The sequence below is a fragment of the Monodelphis domestica genome, chromosome 1 (assembly GCF_027887165.1).
Source record: "Monodelphis domestica isolate mMonDom1 chromosome 1, mMonDom1.pri, whole genome shotgun sequence".
Lineage (NCBI taxonomy): Eukaryota > Metazoa > Chordata > Mammalia > Didelphimorphia > Didelphidae > Monodelphis > Monodelphis domestica.
In genome coordinates, this window is record NC_077227.1 from 543309093 (window position 1) to 543328960 (window position 19868).

Genomic DNA, 19868 nt, shown 5'->3' on the forward strand with positions numbered 1-19868 from the left:
CACAGATCTATGAGCATACCATCTCCTTTGTAGGGCATCAGGAAAGGAAAAGAAAACAGAGAACTAGCATGTTTAGGGAATGCGTAGGTTTGAATCCTGTTTCTGCCACAAGTGTGATCTTGAAGAAGTCATTTCTAGGCTTCAGTTTCCTTATCTAGACTTTGAAGACTTTGAGCAACAGTCAATCAAAATCATTGATTAAGTGCTTACTATGAGCATGGCACTGGGTTATTTGTTGGGAAATCTAAAGAAAGGGAAAAACAGAATCCATTGAAATCTGATGTTCCTAGAAATTAAAATGTAAACTGGACTTTGAAGAATGAGGTCCTTGATACTGCACGCTTTGCTCTTTAATGTAACTAGAATGAGCACAATGTGATGGGATTCTTTCTGTGGAGAGAAGAGAGCAAACTTTGTCTCCTGGTCTCCAGAGTTTTAAAATTCATTCATCCTGACTAAACAGTGTCAGCCATAGATGTATGTGCTAATGGTAACTCTCAGTGGACTAAAGTCTGCTACTCATAAAAAATATTGCAATTTCAAAAAAAATCCTGTTGTTTTACCTTTCCATAGCCTGATTTCTTTTGGTTGTGGCCCAATTTCTTTCAAAAACCCTTTGGGCCTGGGGGCCTGGACTAATTTTCATGGCTGCCCTACATTAAAAAAAAAAGTCTGTCATGCAACCCTCACCTCTGTATACTATGCCAGATGCAAGTATGTTTGTTTTAATTTTAATGTCACTTTATGGATAATTGGAATGCAAAGCTTTGTGAACTTTAATACTCTGCAAGTGAAGCTAAACATTTTTCCTCCATTCAGCTCTATTGTCGGATTAATTTCCCACCATCATTACTATCACTTTTGATTACCAGGAGAAGTTCAGAATTTAAATAAACTAATTAAATGAGGGGTTTAGGATCTCTGTAGACTAAAGGCAAGCCCAAATCTCTAATGTGCCTTAAAAAAAGTCATGAAGGCTCTGTGGCAGGGGAAAGCCTGCCCCTTCAAGATAGCTGGGCCTCAGTGGGAAAGAGGAATTCTTGATTATAAAAGGGGCCACCTGGCTTACAGGAAAGGGGGAGGGGTGGAGGTCAGCTGGGAATGGCCTGAGATCTGTCTGTGAATAGGAAGGTTCCCTGTTGCCCTAGCTTATTAGCTGAGAAGCCCTTTCCAGCAGTGGGAAAGGTCAGGATGAGTTTTTCCAGTCCTTTGCTCCTAAGGGACCTTAGAGACAAATGAGAGGCTCTCTATCTCTCTGTCCCACTCCCTTCTCCCTCTCCCTCACCTCCCTCTCTCTCCCTCTGTCTTGTTGCCTCTGAAAGAGAGGAAGGAAGGTGAGAAAGAGAAAGAGGGAGGGGGGAGAGGGTGAGAAAGAAAGAGAGGGAGCGAGAGACAGAAAGAGAGAGAGAGGGAGAGAGAGAGACAGAGAAAGAGAAACAGAGAGAGAGAGACAGAGAGAGAGAGAGAGAAACATAGAGAGGGGGGAGAGAAAGAGAGAGAGACAGAGACAGAGATAGAGATAGAGAAACAGAGAGGGACAGAGAGAGACAGAGATAGAGGCAGAGAGACAGAGAGAAACAGAGAGATAGAGAAACACAGAGAGAGAGGGGGAGAGAGAGAAAGAGAGACAGAGAAAGACAGACAGAGATAGGGACAGAGAAACAGAGAGGGACAGAGAGAGACAGAGAGAGACAGAGATAGAGACAGAGAAACAGAGAGGGACAGAGAGAGATAGAGATAGAGACAGAGAGAGACAGAGAGACAGAAACAGAGACAGAGACAGAGAGAGACAAAGAGAAACAAAGAGACAGAGACAGAGACAGAGAGACAGAGAGAGAGGGAGAGAGAGTTGAATCCAAAGAATGCTTACTGCTCCTTGGTTTCCCAGACCAAGTTCTTCCCTGGTAGAATAACGTACCTGGGGCCTGGAGACTACATGATTATAGCACTGAGGATGTAAGGAACAGTTTAGGCCTGAAGGAAATCAATAAAAAGCTCAGAAACCAGGGAGAGAAGTGAGTTTCTTACAAAACCCGATTTCCCAGTATAGGGAAATGAATTCTTATGTGATGTTTCCCCCTCAAATAAAAGACCATTTTATGTTTTTAAGCAATTCATAGGGAAGTGGGAAATGTCAACCTCCTCTCAAGTGAACTGGGCTGCTTTTGTTTAAAATATGTCAAAAAAAAAAAAAGAGTTCAACCCAGAGTACCTTTGTGTAGAGAAAGGGCTAAACAACCACATGGAAACACTTCATAGGATGGGTGGAGAGACAATGTTGGTTTATCCATTTTCATTGTTTAGATTTTATTTTGATGAGAAAACCCTGTGAGCCACCTCCATTATGCTGTAGACTCATTTGGATGAATGAAAGGAGGAGATGAATTATTGATTATCTGTGGGTTCTATGGAGGAGAAAATTGCCTTCTTGGCTGCCAGCCTGCAGAGTGTCACAGGTCTCCAGGGCTCTCGGGCCTCAAAAGCATCTTCTGGACATGCCTCCTTACATCATCCAATGACCATGTGTTCTGGAGTAATCTTGCATTCATAATCATTATACTCTGGTTGCAAACCACTTAGAGTCTCTGAGCCCCAGCTGTAAACGGAAGGGATCTCAATAGATAAGAGTCTGAGGATCCTTCTGATTCTCTATCCTCTGACACCTTTTCTTCAAAGTTTAGAAGGCCAAGAAGCATAAAGGTCCCTATTCTTATTTTCTTTTATTTTTTTAAACCCTTACCTTCCATCTTAGCATCAATATTGTGTATGGTTCCAAGGCAGAAGGCAGAAGGGCTAGGCAATGGGGGTCAAGTGACTTACCCAGGGTCACACAGCTCAGGCCAAATTAGAACCCAGGACCTCCTGTCTCTGAACCTGGCTCTCAATCCACTGAGCCACCCAGCTGCCCCCTTCTCATTTTTTTAAAATTTTATTTAATTGATTAAAAAGAGTATCTTTCTAGGATTACAAAAAGCAGATTCTTTTCCTCTCCTCCCCCCAACCACCTCCCATAGCCAATGCACAATTCCCCTGTGTTTTACATGTGTCATTGTTCAAAACCTATTTCCATGTTGTTGGTGTTTGCATCAGGATATTCATTTAGAGTCTACCTCCCCAGTCATGTGATCAAGCAGTTGTTTGTCTTCTGTGTTTCTACTCCCACAGTTCTTCCTCCTAAAGCGGATAGTGTCCTTTCTCATAAGCTCCCCCCTTCTTATTTTCAAAGAAGCAGATTCAACCCAACTCAGGTGCCCTAATGATTCCACCATGCTCTCTGTCTACTCTGCTTTCAGGCTTAACGTTCCTAGGTCTGATGTCAGCTCCTTCTCTCCACACATGAGCTCCAGAAGGCAAAAAGCCGGCCAACTAGTATTCATTAACCTTTTGCTATGAGTCAGGCAAAGGCAAAATCAAACTCTGCCATCCAGTTGCATGAGAACTTCAGTCTTGGCAAAGGTCTAAGATACCCCTCTCTGCTCTTAGACCAACATCCACATTGCTATTCTGAGCAGAGTGTGCTTGGATAATTGCTACACACAGATGACAGTTGTAGAGGCTGGTTTGGAAAGAAGCATTATCAGGTAAAAATCTTTCTCCAAGGGAAGCTGGGTGGCTCAGTGGGTTGAGAGGCAAATCTAGAGATGGCAGGTCCTGGGTTCTAATTTGCCCTCAGATACTTTCTAGCTGTGTGACCCTGGGCAAGTCACTACACCCCCATTGCCCAGTCCTTACTGCTCTTCTGCCTTGGAACCAATATACAGCTTTGATTCTAAGATGGAAAGTAAGGGTTAAAAAACAACAACAATATGTATTTCTCCAAACTACTGTAGTTTTTGTTTTTTTGTGTGTGTGCCTGAGGCAGTGGGGTAGTGTGGTGAAGAGAACTCTGGGCTTGGAGTCAGGAAGAAATAAATTTGAATGCTGTCTCAAACACATGCTATGTGACCCTAGATAAGTCAATTAAGTCCTCTCAGTCTCAGTTTCCTTACCTGTAAAAATGTGGGGAATTATAGATATCTGTTTCCTTACCTGTAAAAAAATGGGGATAATTATAGCTACTACCTAACAAGATTCTTCTGAGTATTGGAGGAGTTAATATAAGCATTTTAGAAACCTTAACACTGCTGTAGCATTTCTAGTTATTCCTGTATAAGCTGTGCCTAAACTATGGAGGAAGTAAATGTTTAAGCAATGATATCTTTCTTCAAAAAGCATAAAGTAAGCTCCTATGGTTTACAGAATACTGTGTAAATGGGGAGGGATTCAGAATTTAAATAAAAATTGTGCTCTTCTCTCTGAAAATGTATTGGATCCTCTAAGTAAGGGGAGGAAGGATGACTTTAGGTTTCAAGTCACAAGATTACACATTAGAGACTGGAAGGGAATTTAGTGGTCATTGAGTCAATGCCCTCATTTTATAGATGAGAAAATTGAGGTGGAGAGAAATTAAATGGTTTATCTAGGATCTCATGGTTAGTAAGTGCCTGAGTCAGATTTAAACCTAAATCTTCTTGACTCCAAGTACACTACATCAATGATATCAAATACAAAATGGGTACCACTAGTCTCTACATAAAGATTTCTGCTGGGTTGAAAATTGATTTATTTAATTTAAAAAAAAAATTTAATTTGGAAATTTTTATTTAATTAATTAATTTAGAATATTTTTCCATGGTTACAAGATTCATGTTCTTTCCCTCTCTTCCCCTCATCCCCCTGTGAATATTGATTTAGCTTTAAAATATATTATCAATGTTTTAATACATTTATATTTACTTTGTTAAATATTTCCCAATTCAATTTTAATTGGGTTCCAAAGAACCTCACTGGAGAGTGATGTGGTCCACATAGGGGTAGGCCATGTGTTTCATACCTGGGAATATCTTCTGTACACTGCACTATATTGCCTATTGAGGACTTTTCTTAGAGATCAATGGCACCAACTCAGCAGTGACATCTATCTCTTCTTTCATTACCTTCCATGTAAGGTATGTTTGGACCTGGGGACCTGAACTCATGTAGGGCAGCTCTCCCCATCTCACCAATTATCTTGAAATTTAACTCCCTGTTAAACATTTGCATTTTATTATTCCTAGTTTCAAAGATCATTCTCTTTGAAAAAGGAAAGAAAAGCAAAATTAGAATTGACTACTTTTCCTTCTTCCCCTTGTTCTGTTATCATTGTCCCATTCATTCTGAACAAAAGCCATATCCATCCAGTCTCTTGAATGATCTGGTCTCCAATTCCCTTATTTATGAATTTGTGATAATATTATTACATTAAAGCTTAAGGCAGCTAAGGTATACAAAAGACATAGGAAATGATAATGTAAAATGACCTTGTGAATCATTATTATTTGTCCTCTGGCCTCTGTTAAAACTTAGACAAATACACACACACACACACACACACACACACACACACACACACACACGTATTGCTTCTTTGAAAATGAGTCCAGGAAAATAAGTTAGAACCAGGCCCAGTGACAGGAGGTTCTGGGTTCAAATTTGGACTAAGATACTTTCTAGCAGTATGAACCTGGGCAAGTCATTTAATATCCTTTGCCTAGCCCTTATTGCTTTTCTGCATTGAAACCAATATAATTGATTCTAAGATGGAAGATGAAGGTTTAAAAAAAGAAAAAGAAAGAAAATGAGTCTCGGATTCTGAAATTACTGATGAAAGCATTTATCATAGATTTGGGGAAAATAATTTATGCTAATTCTTCTTTACTAGGCAACTAAGAGGTACAGTGGAGAGAGTACTAGACCTAAAATCAGGGAGAGCTGTACTCAAGCCTAGCTTCAGATAAAGGCTGTGTACTTTCTCTATAGATTACTTTCCTGGGAAAGTTATTTAATCTCTCTGCCTCAGTTTCCTCATCTTTAAAATTGAGATAATAATAGCATATATCTCCCAGGGCTTTTGTGAGGATAAAATAATATTTGTAAGGCATAAAGAACTTTATAAATATTACCTACTATTAAAATACCCCTTTATTAAAATGTCCATTTTTAAAAGCTAATTAAGTCTAGTTAACTAATCTTTGTCAAATAATAATCAGTTATAGAAACATACTGGTGAGGACTTGGGATTAATAGCATTAGAAAAATAAGTCCTTGATCTAGGGTCCATAGAATATTAAGGGAAAATATGGTAGCCTTTCTTTAACCTTCAGCCCATCAGTGCCTTTGGAGGTAGAATAGTTGTCCCAGATCATGCATGACAAATGCATGAATAACATATTAAACTGGGCACTCTGATGAACTGACAAAAAATCACACAGATATCTTTATCTTTATCTGGTTGTAATTTATTTTGTCCTGAGTCCAGAAACCTTCATGGTGTAGAGGCATTTGAAGGATTAGTTGGAACCCTTTACTTGTGTTCAATTGCTTTGAGAGGAAGAGCTAGTGTTAAATAGCCCCCTCCAAGGGAAGCTGGATTGAATGGTTGGAGAAGTTTTTCACATCTTCCAATTTCCTTATGCGGGCTACCATTAAACATAACACTCACAACTGTTATTTTATGTGTCTTTAATGTCATTAAGTTTGGTTCAGCTGACATCAAGCCATGAAGTCAGACTTTATGGGAGATGTGGCAAAATGGAAATTGTAAATCAAAGTGGAAAAAATATCTAAGTTTATCACAAGGCAAATAAGGACTGGTCCAGGGAAATATCTACAAAATTGGGGGAATTTAAGAATAAGTGAAAAAAGTAACAAAGAAAAAATATAGAATACTTGAAATTGGGAGGTAGATTTATAACATAATTTGTAAAATGATAGTCAGTGTTTATTCCTTTTACTACTCTTCAGTTGGAGAAATAGGATTGTGAAAGCTGTCATCAGGATTTCCCCACACTTCTGATTCTGCTTATTGCTTGTACATGAGCACTTGGGATCATCCTACAATACCCAGGGTATTTCTGGGATATGCAGAAATAGGTCATCTTACTCACTCTGTCAGTCATACAATATGAGGAGAGGCTCATTAGAGTATTTTTGTCTTGTACACACCATGGCAGAGAGAATGTCAGAACATTTGTTTTAGTCAGAAGAAGGGCACTTGGTTCTCAGACTAGTGTCATCTATTTGCCTCACAGGTATGTTTTGAAAAAAGGGGAAGTTATTACTAACCATTCTTTATGCTAAAAGAGGAGCAGGGTAACATTTCTTTTTCTGGGAAAGCCAAGAAACATTTATTTATTTAATTGCCTTTTAAACATTATTTAATCATTTTTCATATTTTTTTCTTTTAAAATTATGAGTTCCAAATTGTCTTCCTCCTTCTCTTTCCCCCTCCCATTGAGAAATCAAGCAAAATGCCATTAATTATTACTGTGAGATCATGCAAAACATTTTCTAGTATTAGCCATTTCACCAAAGAAAGCAAGAAAAAATGAAGTGAGAAAATCATACTTCAGTTTGTACTCAGAATTCATCCATTCCTTTTCTGGAGGTAGACAGTATTTTTTTTTTTATCATGACTCCTTTGTAACTGTCTTGGATCACTGTCTTGGTAAGATTAACCAAATCTTTCACAGTTGATTATCAATACATTAGTTTTCATATGTACAATATTCTCCCCCTCATCATTGCTTATAGCAAAGCAGTATTCCGTAACAATTAAATGACAAAATTGTTTAGCCATTTCCCAGTTGATGAACATTCCCTCAGTTTGCAAATCTTTGTCAGTTGGAGATGGAATTATATATAAGTATTCTATTTCCTCTTTTGTTAATCTAGGCAATTTATATTTTTGTAAATATTAATTCATTTCACCTAGATTATCAGATTTATTGTAATATAATTGGCCAAAATAACTCTTAATGATTGCTTTAATTTCTTATTCATTGATGGTGAATTTACCCTTTTAATTTTTGATTCTGATAATTTCATTTTCCTTCATTTTAAAAAATCTAATTAACCAATGCTCTATCTATGTAATGTTTTTCATTAAGTAAACTCTTAGTATTATTTATTAGTTCAATAGTACTCTTACTTTCAATTTTATTAATTTCTTCTTTGATTTTTAGGATTTCTCATTTAGTCTTTAATTAGAGATTTAAAATGTTTTCTTTTTCTAGTTTTAATTTAGTTGTATGCCCAGTTCATTAATTTGATTTTTCTCTATTTTATTGACATAAGCATTTAGAGACATAGATCCCCCACCCCAAGTATTGCTTTGGTTGTATCCCATGAATTTCAATATGTTGTCTCCTTGTTGTTATTCTCCTTAATGAAATTATTCATTGTTTCTGTGATTTATTCTTTGACCCATGAATATTTTTAGAATTAGATTATTTAGTTTTCAACTAATTTTTAATTTGTCTTTCTCTGCACCCTTATTGATTATAATGTTTTATTGTATTATGATTTGGAAAAGGATGCATTTATTATTTCTGCTTTTCTACATTTGTGAGGTTTTTATGTCCTAGTATGTGCTTAATTTTTGTTCATATACCAAGTACTGCTGAAAAGAATGAGAATTTATATTTCTTTTTATCTTTATTCAATTTTCTCTTAAAGATCTCTTAAGTCTAACTTTCTATAATATCATTCACTTCCTGGGGGCAGCTGGGTAGCTCAATGGATTGAGAGCCAGACCTGGAGATGGGAGGTCCTAGGTTCAAATCTGGCCTCAGCCACTTCCTGGCTGTGTGACCCTGGGCAAGTCACTTGACCCCCATTGCCTAGCCCTTACCAATACACAGTATTGACTCCAAGACAGAAGGTAAGGGTTTAAAAAAAATATCATTCACTTCCTTTACTTCTTTCTTATATATTTTTTGGTTAGATTTATGTAGTTCTGAGAGAGGAAGGTTGGAGGTCTCCCACTAATAGAGTTTTGTGATATTTTTTCTATTAAAGCTTACTTAATTTATCCTTTAAAAAATATGGAGGTTATACCATTTGGTGTCTATATGTTGAGTATTAACATTAATTGATTGTCTATAGTACCTTTTACCAAGATGTAATTACCTTCCTTATCTCTTTTAATAATATTTATTTTTGCTTTAACTTTATCTGAGATCATGATTGCTAATCCTGCTTTTTAACTCAGTTGAAGCCCAATAGATTCTGCTCCATGTCCCTACTTTTTAGTCTTTGTGTGTCTAACTGTCTCAAATTTGTTTTTTGTAAACAACATATAGTAGGATCTGTTTTTTTAATCCACACTGTTTCTGTTTTATGTGTGAGTTCCTCCCATTTATATTTATAGTTATGATTACCTTGCCTACTCCTCTCCATCTTCTTGTCCCCTTTTTATCTTGCACTTTCTCTGTCCTTTTACTCTGTCCCTCTTCACACGTGGTTTGCTTCTAATCACCCTCTCCAATTCCCTCTTCCTAATATTATTTTGCTTTCCACCACATCCCCTTCTTATTCCCCTCTTACATCTCTATAGAATAATGTAGCCTTCTATACCCCAATGAGTATGATTCCTATTTCCTCTTTGAACTGTTTCCAATGAAAGTAAGGTTTAAGCCATGCCAACCTCTCTTACTTTGTTGTAGTGTATGTAATAGTGATTTTTTTCATGCTTCTTTAGGTGATAATTCATCTCATTTTACCTCTTTCTTCCCTTTTCTCTCAGTGCCATCATTTCTTTTCATCCATTGGTTTCCTTTTCTTTTCTGTATATTATATCATCCTCTATGTATACTCTTCTAACTGCTATGACTATGAAAAAAAATGAGTTACAAATATCATCTTTCCATGTAGGAATATAAACAGTTCAAACTTAGTGAAGTGCTTACATTTTCTCCTTCTTATTTACCTTTTGATGGATCTCTTGAATCTTGTATTTGGACTTCATATTTTCTGTTTAGGTCTTATATTTTCATCAGGAATATTTGGAAATTTTCTATTTTATTAAATAATTTCCCCCCTAAAATAATATTTACTAAGTTTTGGTCAATAGGTGTGTGATTCTTGGTTATAAATCTAGTTCCTTTGCCTTCCAAAATATAATATTTTAAGGTTTCTAATCCTTTAACATAGAAGCTGCTAAATCCTGTGTAAATCTGACTGGGGTTCAATGGTATTTGAATGGATTCTTTCTGGCTATTGTCATTGTTTTCTCCTTAGCCTGGGAGTTCTTGAACTTAGCTATAATATTCCTGGGAGTTGTCATTTGGGGATTTATTGCAGCAGGTGATTCATGGATTCTTTCCATTTATATTTTACTCTCTTATTCAAGAATATAAAGGTAATTTTATTTGATAATTTCTTTTTATATGATGTCTAAGATTTTTTAAAATCATGACTTTCAGGCAGTCCTATGATTCTTTGATTTTCTTACCTGTATCTTTTTTTCAGATCAGTTGTTTTTTCAATGAAATAGTTCACATTTTCTTCTACTTTTTCATTCTTGATTTTGTTTTATTGTTTTATAATATTTCATGAAGCCATTAAATTCTATTTGTCCAATTCTAATTTTTAAAGAATGTTTTTCTTCTATAATCTTTTGAATCTCTTCTTCCATTTGTTAATTATACTTTTTAGGAAACTCTGATTTATAAATTTAATTCAACCATTAAATATTTCCATTTGGCCAATTCTGCTTTTTAAGCTATTTTTTTCTTTTTTCATTACTTTCATTTCTCTTCCCTGTTTTATTCTGCCTCTCTTCTTTGATTTTTAAATTACTTTTTGAGCTCTTCCATAGCCTAAGACAATTTCTCATTTTTCTTTGAAATTTTGCATGTGACTGTTTTGATCTCACTTTTTCCTACTGAGTCCTCCCGTTGTTCTTCTTTGTGTCCACAAACATGTTCTATTGGTAATGTTTGGTTCTTGTTTGCTTGTTTTCCCAGTCTTTATTTCCTTTTTTAAATTTTTTTTCCTTTTCCTTTTATTTTAAAGGTGGGCTCTATTTTCAGGGTAGAGAGTACACTTTCTTAAACATCATTTTTTCCTTGCTGCCTCCTTTAGTTCTAGTTAAGTTTTCTGTAAATTTCAGTTCTTCCAATGTCGAAAAATCACCTGTGGGCTGGGTGCTCTGAAAGCCACCTCCCACTGCTGATTCATTCTCCTCTATGTACTACTGATGGCTTACAGGGCTCAGGGGCCCATTATGCCATTCTTAGGACCTCTACATATTTGAGAAATGAGACTTTTGTCAGAGACAATTGTTATAAAAAAATTTCCCTCAATTCATTGTTTCCCTTCAAATCTTTTGTTACATTGGTTTTGTTTGTATAAAACCTTTTTAATTTAATGTAATCGAAATCATCCATTTCAATTTTACTAATGGTCTCTATATCTTGTTTGGTCGTAAATTCTTCATTCATTCATGATTCAGATAGATAAACTTTTCCATGTTCTAATTTGTTTGTGGTATCTCTCTTTATTTCTAGGTCAAATGCACATTTTGATTTTTTCTTGGGTATGAGATGTTGGTCTCTTCCTAGTTTCCAATTTTCTCAGTAGCTTTGTTCAAATAGTGAGCTCTTTCCCATTGAATTAGATCCTTGCTTTAAGTGAACATGATAATTAACTACTATCTGTTGTGATTTTCTAACATTGATCCACTACTTCATTACTTAGCCAGTACCAGATTATTTTGATGATTTGTACTTTATAGTATAGTTTGAGATCTGATATGACTAGGTCTCCTAACTTTTTATTATTAATTCCTTTGATATTCTTGACTTCTTGTTCTTCTAGATGAGTATTGTTCTTTTTTTCTAGTTCTAAAAAATAATATTGAGATAATTTGATTAGTGTGATATTGAAAAGGTAAACTGACTTAAATAAAATCATAATTTTTATTATGTTGCCTTGGTCTATCCATGAGCAATGAATATTTCCTCACTTGTTTAGGTCTGGTTTTATTTGTGTGAAAAGTATTTTGTAATTGTGTTCAGATTGTTACCTGGTTTGTTGTGGTAAGTATATTCCAAGGTATTTTAAATTGTCTACAGTTCGATTATGTGCAATTTCCTTTTCTGTCTTTTGCTGTTGAACTTTGTTAGTGGAAAATACAAATGCTCATGATTTATGTGGGTTTCTTTTGTAACTTACAACTTTGCTAAAATTGTAAACTGTTTCAATTTAGGTTTTTGGTTGATTATTTGGGGTTCTCTGTGTATACAATCATATCATTTGTGAAGAGTAATGGTTTTATTTCTTCATTGCTATTCTATTGAATTTAATTTCTTTTTTCTGCTCATTGCTATAGTTAACATTTCTAGCATAAAATTAAATAGTGGTAGTGATAATGGCCATCCTTACTTCAGTCCTGATCTTAGTGGGAAGGATTCTAGTTTATTCCCACTACAAATAATCCTTGCTGATGGTTTTAAAGAGATGCCTTTTATCACTTTAAGGAAAGTGCCTTTTATTATAATATTTTCTAATGTTTTTATAAGGAATGGATATTTTATTATATTAAAGTCTTTTTTCTGAATTTAATGAGATAATCATATAGTTGCTGTTAGTTTTGGTATCAATATGGCAAATTGTGTTGATAGTTTTCTTAATATTGAATGATACCTATATTCTTGGTATAAATCTCATCTGGTCATAGTGTATGTATTTAAACTTTCAGTCCCAGTCAGTGCCCAACACTCAAAACAAAATGTTTTGACTCTTAATAAATTGGATTTAAGTGAGGCAGAGTTACAAAAAGTTGTCAACTTTTCTCTCTCTTCCAGAGTAATGCAACACCAGTGGTAGTACAAGAGTTAAGACAATAGGCAATGACTTAGGATGCAGTAAATGACCTTGCTTTAATCACTTCATTGTACCTGCTTCTGCCAACTGCATGACCCATTGAAATAAATTGTTCATATCCACCTGTTTTGCCAGGGGACATTTTTACATTTTTGGGGTAGACATGTCCCTAACTTAGCAACACTTTTGAGGTCCATTGGTTATTCTCAAATTGGTTTAGCCCTTCTACTAAGATGGTTTTATCAGAACAAGGTCACTTTGTGTCTTAGAGCCACAAGTGAGAGCTGGGTGAAAGGTGTAAAAGTTAAATTTAAATCTCAATAATAATATTATATTTTAAGAGATTTTTTAATGATCATTAGAAATCAAGGAATAAAGAAGATACAAAATAAAGACCATGTGTTGTGATATTGTAATCACTTAAAAATACTGCTATATGTGAATTTAAGGTTGCCAAGGAATTCACTTATGTAATTCCTAAATGAAATACTCAAGTCAGCTGCCAAAATTTTATGGTGTTTTAATTACAAGAGGAGGAAGAAAATATTAGAGGGAGAGAGAGAGAGAGAGAGAGAGAGAGAGAGAGAGAGAGAGAGAGAGAGAGAGAGAGAGAGAGAGAGAGAGAGAGAGAGAGAGAGAGAGAGAGAGAGAAGGAAAAGGGAGAGAAGGAAAGAAGTTTAACTCAGAACCAGTCTGGCTCAGGCTGAGCCAAAGAGGGAGTTAAGGCCTTAGATAGCCAAGGCAAGGAAAGGGATCAGTTCTTATCACTCACCTGACCAATCTGAAGGAAAGCAGACTGCAGGGCTCCTCCAACCTCAAGCACCAGCCTCCAATTGAACTCTAGACCTCCTCCTAGGAAGTCCTGAGAACTTCAGAGACTATTCTTTACCTCCACTTCCTGCACCTCACATGTGCCAATGGTGGCTCAAGCTTGACTTAGGACTACCCAGAGGTATGTCCTATTTTTGCACATGTCTGTTGAAGGCCATGTTCTCAAATAATTAAATCTTGTGTTTGCTGCAGCCCTTCCTAATCTTGTTACACTGAGTAGGGTGGAGAATGCAGTTTCTAAGACCTGATTCTGTCATTCCAAGTATCTCTATTGTTATTGATCAGGAAATAGCTAAATCTGATCTTCTAAAGAATGGTCTTAATAGGATGGAGTAGTTTTGAAATTCACAGTGTCCATGGCTGTTTAGCCATTTTTTAGTCATCCCCACTCATCACCATCAATGCTGATTCTACATCAGAGAGAGGGAGCCTCCAAAACCCACACCCTTTATCCTCTCTCTACAGGAAGTAACTAATAACAGGAGGATAGTGGGCTTTTGGGATATGTGGTTCTTTTTTTTTAGGGTAACAGATTTTCAATCATACAAAGGTGAATAAGCAGCCCTGAAAGGGCACACTAGACCTCATTGCAGAGGTATTAATCCTTTCTGAGAAGCCCATTCAATAAAATAAACATAATTAACAAATGTGTGCTGCTGAATTGGGTTTATTGCATGGTCATGAGGGGGTGGGGATTTTTCCGTCTATTTAGAGGGGTTGGGGAACAGCTAGTTTCCAGGCTGCTGGTCAGTCATATGGGAGATCATTTGTCTAGACCTGCCAGAAAAGTTCTGGTGTCCTGCCAGGCAGGTGTTGGGCCTGACAGGTCCTGGAGTGGACTGGGGCTATTAGTTTTGGTAGAAATTGTGGGGAAAGTGAGGATTTTGGTCCTACAGTCTATCAGTCTCTACAGTCTATCTAATCTCTGTCTCAATGTCCATTGGTTTGGAACTTTCTCTTTATTGGCAGCGATGAATGGAAATGGTGAAAAGCCAGAGAGATCCTGCCTTTATCAGTTCACCTTTAGGCACTCATCATTCAAGTGCCCTAGCTTCCAGCTTTGAAAGAGAAGATAAAAGAGGCCAATTCTACTTCAGATAACCAAAGGAAAAGACTCTGGGAAGACATTTGAGGAGAGAATTAATTACTACTTTTCCTAGCTTAAGAAATTTCTCCTTGGGTGAGATTGAAGGCATTTTCTCTTGGATGAGCTGAGTTCTCATTTATAATGGGAGAGTTCCTTTTCTATGTGTTTTCCAGTATATATTTTCTATTCTATAGTTTCTTTGAATACTATTTTGCTATGATTTGGATAAAGGGTTTCTTAGTTATGCTCTATGTGTGTTTATTGTGGAACTATAATTTGGTCAGAAAGGGGTCAAGTCTTGGCTGTAGAACTTCATCTGAAAAATTATAGAGTGAACAGCAGCTAATTGTATCCCCTATATCAGTGATGGTGAACCTATGCCCCTTATGACTAAGATGGCCCATAGAGAGATGGCCCTGTGGACATGTACATCCCCCAACCCTGCAGATTTTCTTACCAGAATGGCACAGGGACTTGGGTGGATCTGATCCCTTCCCCCTCTACTCTGTGCCTGATGACATTTTTTCAAATCCCCCTATCCTCTGCCCAGCAGTCCAATAGGAGTACACAGGGGGTGAGATGAGCAGCTCACAAGTGGCAGAGATAGAAGAGAGAAGAGTGCTTGTTCCATTCTCCTCCTCCTCTCTATACTTGCTGAGGACATTCACCCACCCCTCCTCTCAGTAGCCCTTTCTCCCTCCTCTGTGCCTCTGTGTGCGTTAAGAAGGGGTAGGGCTTGCCTGATACTCTGGGAGGATAGTAGCACAGCACTCAGTCTGGGGGTAGGGCAGGAGGCTGGCACTCCATCTTTAAAAGATTCACCATCACTGGCCTAGATGAACATTATTTCAGCGAGACAATAAATGCAATTCTAGCCTAGTACCTCCGTGTCTCAGGAAAATAGAGTAGACTCTGGCTCCAATATTCTGCATCCCCTTTTGCCGTCTCCCTTGGAGAAGGGTAGAGCTCTCATCTTATACCAACTCTGCCACTATCCCTCAAACAGAGCAGGTCATTCATTTCCACCAAAAAGGAGTCTCATGCCATACCAAGGTTTCCTAGACTAGGCATCACACATCTTTATATCTCCATTGTATGGCACAGTGCTCTGAACACAATTGGCTTTGGTATCTTTGCACTTAGTTTAACTTTTCCAAATGATAGTCCAATCCTTAAGAAAAAAATAATAGTTTTTCACTTTGAATTCAATTCAACAAACATTTCTTAAACTCCTATGATGTCTAAGGCACTTATTGGGATTCAAGGATAAAGAACAAAAGATAAAGAAGATGAAAAAGGAAAGAACATCTGTCCTTGAGGAGCTTACATTCTACTGCAGAGGAGGAGAGTTGTTTTTTTTTTTTAATTCCCATAGGAATTTGGAGATAATTTTAGTGGGAAAGAATGTTAGGTACTGTTTGTAAGCTACTTCTTTGGAAATAGAGCTTTTTTTACTTCATGTTTATTTTTTTCATGTTTACAGAATGTTATTTTTACAAACCATTGACCTATCAAAATGAACAAAGAGCAAAACAAACAAATTGGTAGGCCAAAAGAAGGATTATTGGAATAATAGAGTCAAATTAGCTAGGCTAGCAATGATTTAAATCAACACCTAAAGATAAAAGCTCAGGGTACTTAAATGATACTACCCATTAATGTGATAAATAGACTCCTTGGAGGTAGAGTTTCTTTTTTTAAGCTCACTAAGAAAACATCTCTCTTTTAAAAAAAAAATTATCTGACTCACCACTAGCACCTTTTTCTGTTCTCTTGTAATTGATTGCTAAATAAACAGCACTGAGCTCTGAATGAAACCGGGATGGGAGGGGGAAAAGTCTTTTCTGTTGATTACTACCTACCATTTTGGGGGCCCAAAGTCAGTTCAGAGTGGCTTAAACTCAGAAAACCCATTTTTCCCAATAGGATAATAATCACAACAATGACAGCTCACATGTATATAATCATTTTAAGGTTTGCAAAGTAATACATACACACATATAAAACATGTATTCAGAGAGAAAGGTGAGAATCAAGATGAAATTCTATATAATACAAAAATTAATATTAATGTGTTTTTATATAAAATTATATCTATATATACACACACATAGATATCACCTTGAAAACTTTATATAAATGTGGGTTGTTATTATTGCTATTAATCTATAGGAAAACATAAACAACTTTTTTTGATTTTTTAATTCTGAGCTGGTATTGGACATCCTGTAATTATAGGCATCAACAGATAGATACATAGATATACACATATACATACATGCATGGGTATGTATGTCTGCATATTTAGACATATGTTTTATATATACATATATATGCATATATAAAATTTTATCTTTTACTTCTCACAACAACACCATAAGGCAAGTGCTCTTATTATTTCCACTTTGAAGAAATAGTGACTCAGAGGTGGTAACTTCCTCAGATAGTATTTAAAGCAAAATTTGAACTCAGATCTCTCTGATTTCAAGTCCAGAGCTCTATCCACAAAATTCAGAGTTAAAAGGGATCTTTAGATATATCTAGTCAAACAAACCCCTTTGTCTTATAATTGAGGAAACTAAAGTCCACCAATGGGAAATGACTTGTCCAAAGACACACAAAGTAAAAAGCAGCCTCAGGATTAAACCTCCGGTCCTCTCTGACTCCAGTTTGTCATCTATTCTATTTTACCATATTGGCTCTGGGTCTGGGAGATCTTACAACATTTATGGAGGCTTTGAGGTTAAATAGGGTACATTAGTGACATTATTTGCTCATAGAAAAATGTGAAAAATAAAAAAAAAGTCATGAACTAACTTTAGAGAAATGGATGGATTAAGGCTACTTCTAGGAAACAGAGCCTAGGATTTTAAAATATTGCCATACATTTAGAACTGAAATTGACATTAGAGGGTATTGAAACCATTCCCCTTAGCCTACAGATAAGGAAATGAAAACTCTAAGAAATTAAGCAATTTGCCCAGTTATACCAATGACAGAACTGGCATTTGAACCCAATCTTTTTCTCCTGCACCGGGTTGGCTTAATAAATTGGCCAAACGCCTTCTGATGTAATGTCCTGTAGCATAGGGCAGAAGTTTATGATTTGGGTGCTCTGGGTTTTAGGGTACCTCCCCCAACTTCCCTCAACCTTCAATCTGAAAGAAGTTTGCAGCTGCCAGGAATCTATTCCTGGCCCTGGCTGATGAATGTTATTAGAGGGGATTTGAATGGAATCCATGCTCTCTCTGAAAGCTGGGCTGCTGCTGTTTCTTCCTTACACCCCTCAAAGTGCCAGTCCTGTCTAGCACTCACTCACACTTCCCTCCCTAGCATGGCAGTGGCTGCTTAAACGTGAAAGTCTAGAAACTCTTCATATGAAAATTTCATGCCTCCAGGTGCTCCATTGATTATTCATGAAGCCTTCTCCCGAACTGCCACCACAGGAGCCAATTGGCTCCAGCATCTTTAGCATATTAATGACCTACCATGATTTAGTGCACAAGGAGAAATACTGCACCACCTGGAATTTGCCTTGCAAAGCTGCAGGAGGAGATCAGCCTTTCCACTGGAAAGGAAAAGCTCCTCAGGTTTCTTTTCCGAGATCGCATAAGACATATTTACCAACTGACTAATGCTAAGGAACGGGAGGGCCTATGGGAGCACCAGTCTTCCCCAGGCCTGAGTTTCAAGGAACACAGGAACCTCTCTGTGCCTGGATGCTCCTTGGAGGTCTGAAGAGCTCCCATTATGGCCCCTCATGCCAGGGAAGCTTCCTACTTAGACATTACATCAGAATGAGGGAATACACCAAGGGCAGATTAAGGATCCTATCCAGCTGTGGTGGCTCCTTCAGTGTGCCCCACAAGGTAGGTGCTGGGTTTCTAGAACTTGGTATCACACCAATGGAATGCCAAGAAGATCTGATAATCACTGACCCACCCTTCCCTTCCGTGCGCCTCAGTTTCTTCACTGGAAAATGAAGAGGGGTAGAGTAGATGATGGTGTAAAACTGAAATGGAAACTGGGGCTATTGCTCATACAGAAGGATTCCTGTGGCCAGTGCTATCTGTTTTATTACATTTTCATTTATTTTGTAACTATTTCCTAATTACATTTTAATCTGTAACGCTTCCGAACTGTGATCACTCCCATCTCGAATGGAGACAGCTGGATGGACACCTGGAAACTGACCAGGTCTTGGTCTCTGGCCCCAACTCCAAGTCCTGCCAGGGTTCTCCTCATCGCCCTGGAGGAGGTCAGGATCAGTGAGGTGGACAGACAGGGCACTTAGAGGACTGGAACACTTCACAAAACAAACAAGCTAAAAGCTCCAAATAGAATAATAATGAGGACAACAACAAAAAAGAAAATGTAAGCAACAAATCCACCTCCACAGGCTCCAAACATAAATCAGGCTGTGTTCAAGTTTCATGTGCTTGAGATTAATAACAGCTTTGATAAAGCATAGAAGTAGTCTAATGCAGGATGTCAAGAAGCAAACAGGATCTCTTCTACATTAAAAGAATTATTGAATTTGCCAATGAGCCTGAAAACCCAAAGGGATTTGCATTTAGAGGCAGAGCAGAGGAGGCAGACATTAGTTCTGGTATCAGGAACATAGAAGGGACTGCTTGTGATTTTATTGGAATAGGGAACTCCAGGAAGAGGAACCTCTGCCAGTGGGTTGGCTCTCTGTCTACAAGCTACAATCTTGAGGTTTCTTAGAGGGCTGAGATAAAGTGACTTCCCCAGTGTCATGCAGGTGGTATATATTTCAAGGTAGGACTTGAAAGGAGAACTTTTAGCTCAAAAAGAAGTTCTACTTTTTATTTCAGAATCATAGTACAGGCATATATAGCACTTTCAATTTTTTTTTCCTTTAAAAAAAGGAATTCAAGTGGCCAATAAGATTTATTTTTATTATTTTTTTTAAGAAGAGGGCTTGGGGGCAGCTGGGTAGGTCAGTGGACTGAAGAGTCAGGCCTAAAGAAAGGAAGTCCTGGGTTCAAATTCAACTTCAGACACTTCTGAACTGTGTGACCCTGGGCAAGTCACTTGACCCCCATCGCCTAGCCCTTACCACTCTTCTGTCTTAGAACCAATACCCAGTATTGACTCTAAGGTGGAAGGTAAGGGTTTTTTAAAAAGAAATAAAATAAAATAAAAATAAAAGAGGAGGTCTCCTCTTATTATCCAGGCTGCAAATGCAGAAGCTACTTATAGGTCCCTCCTCATTTTGATTCCTTTTGTTTCCAATCTG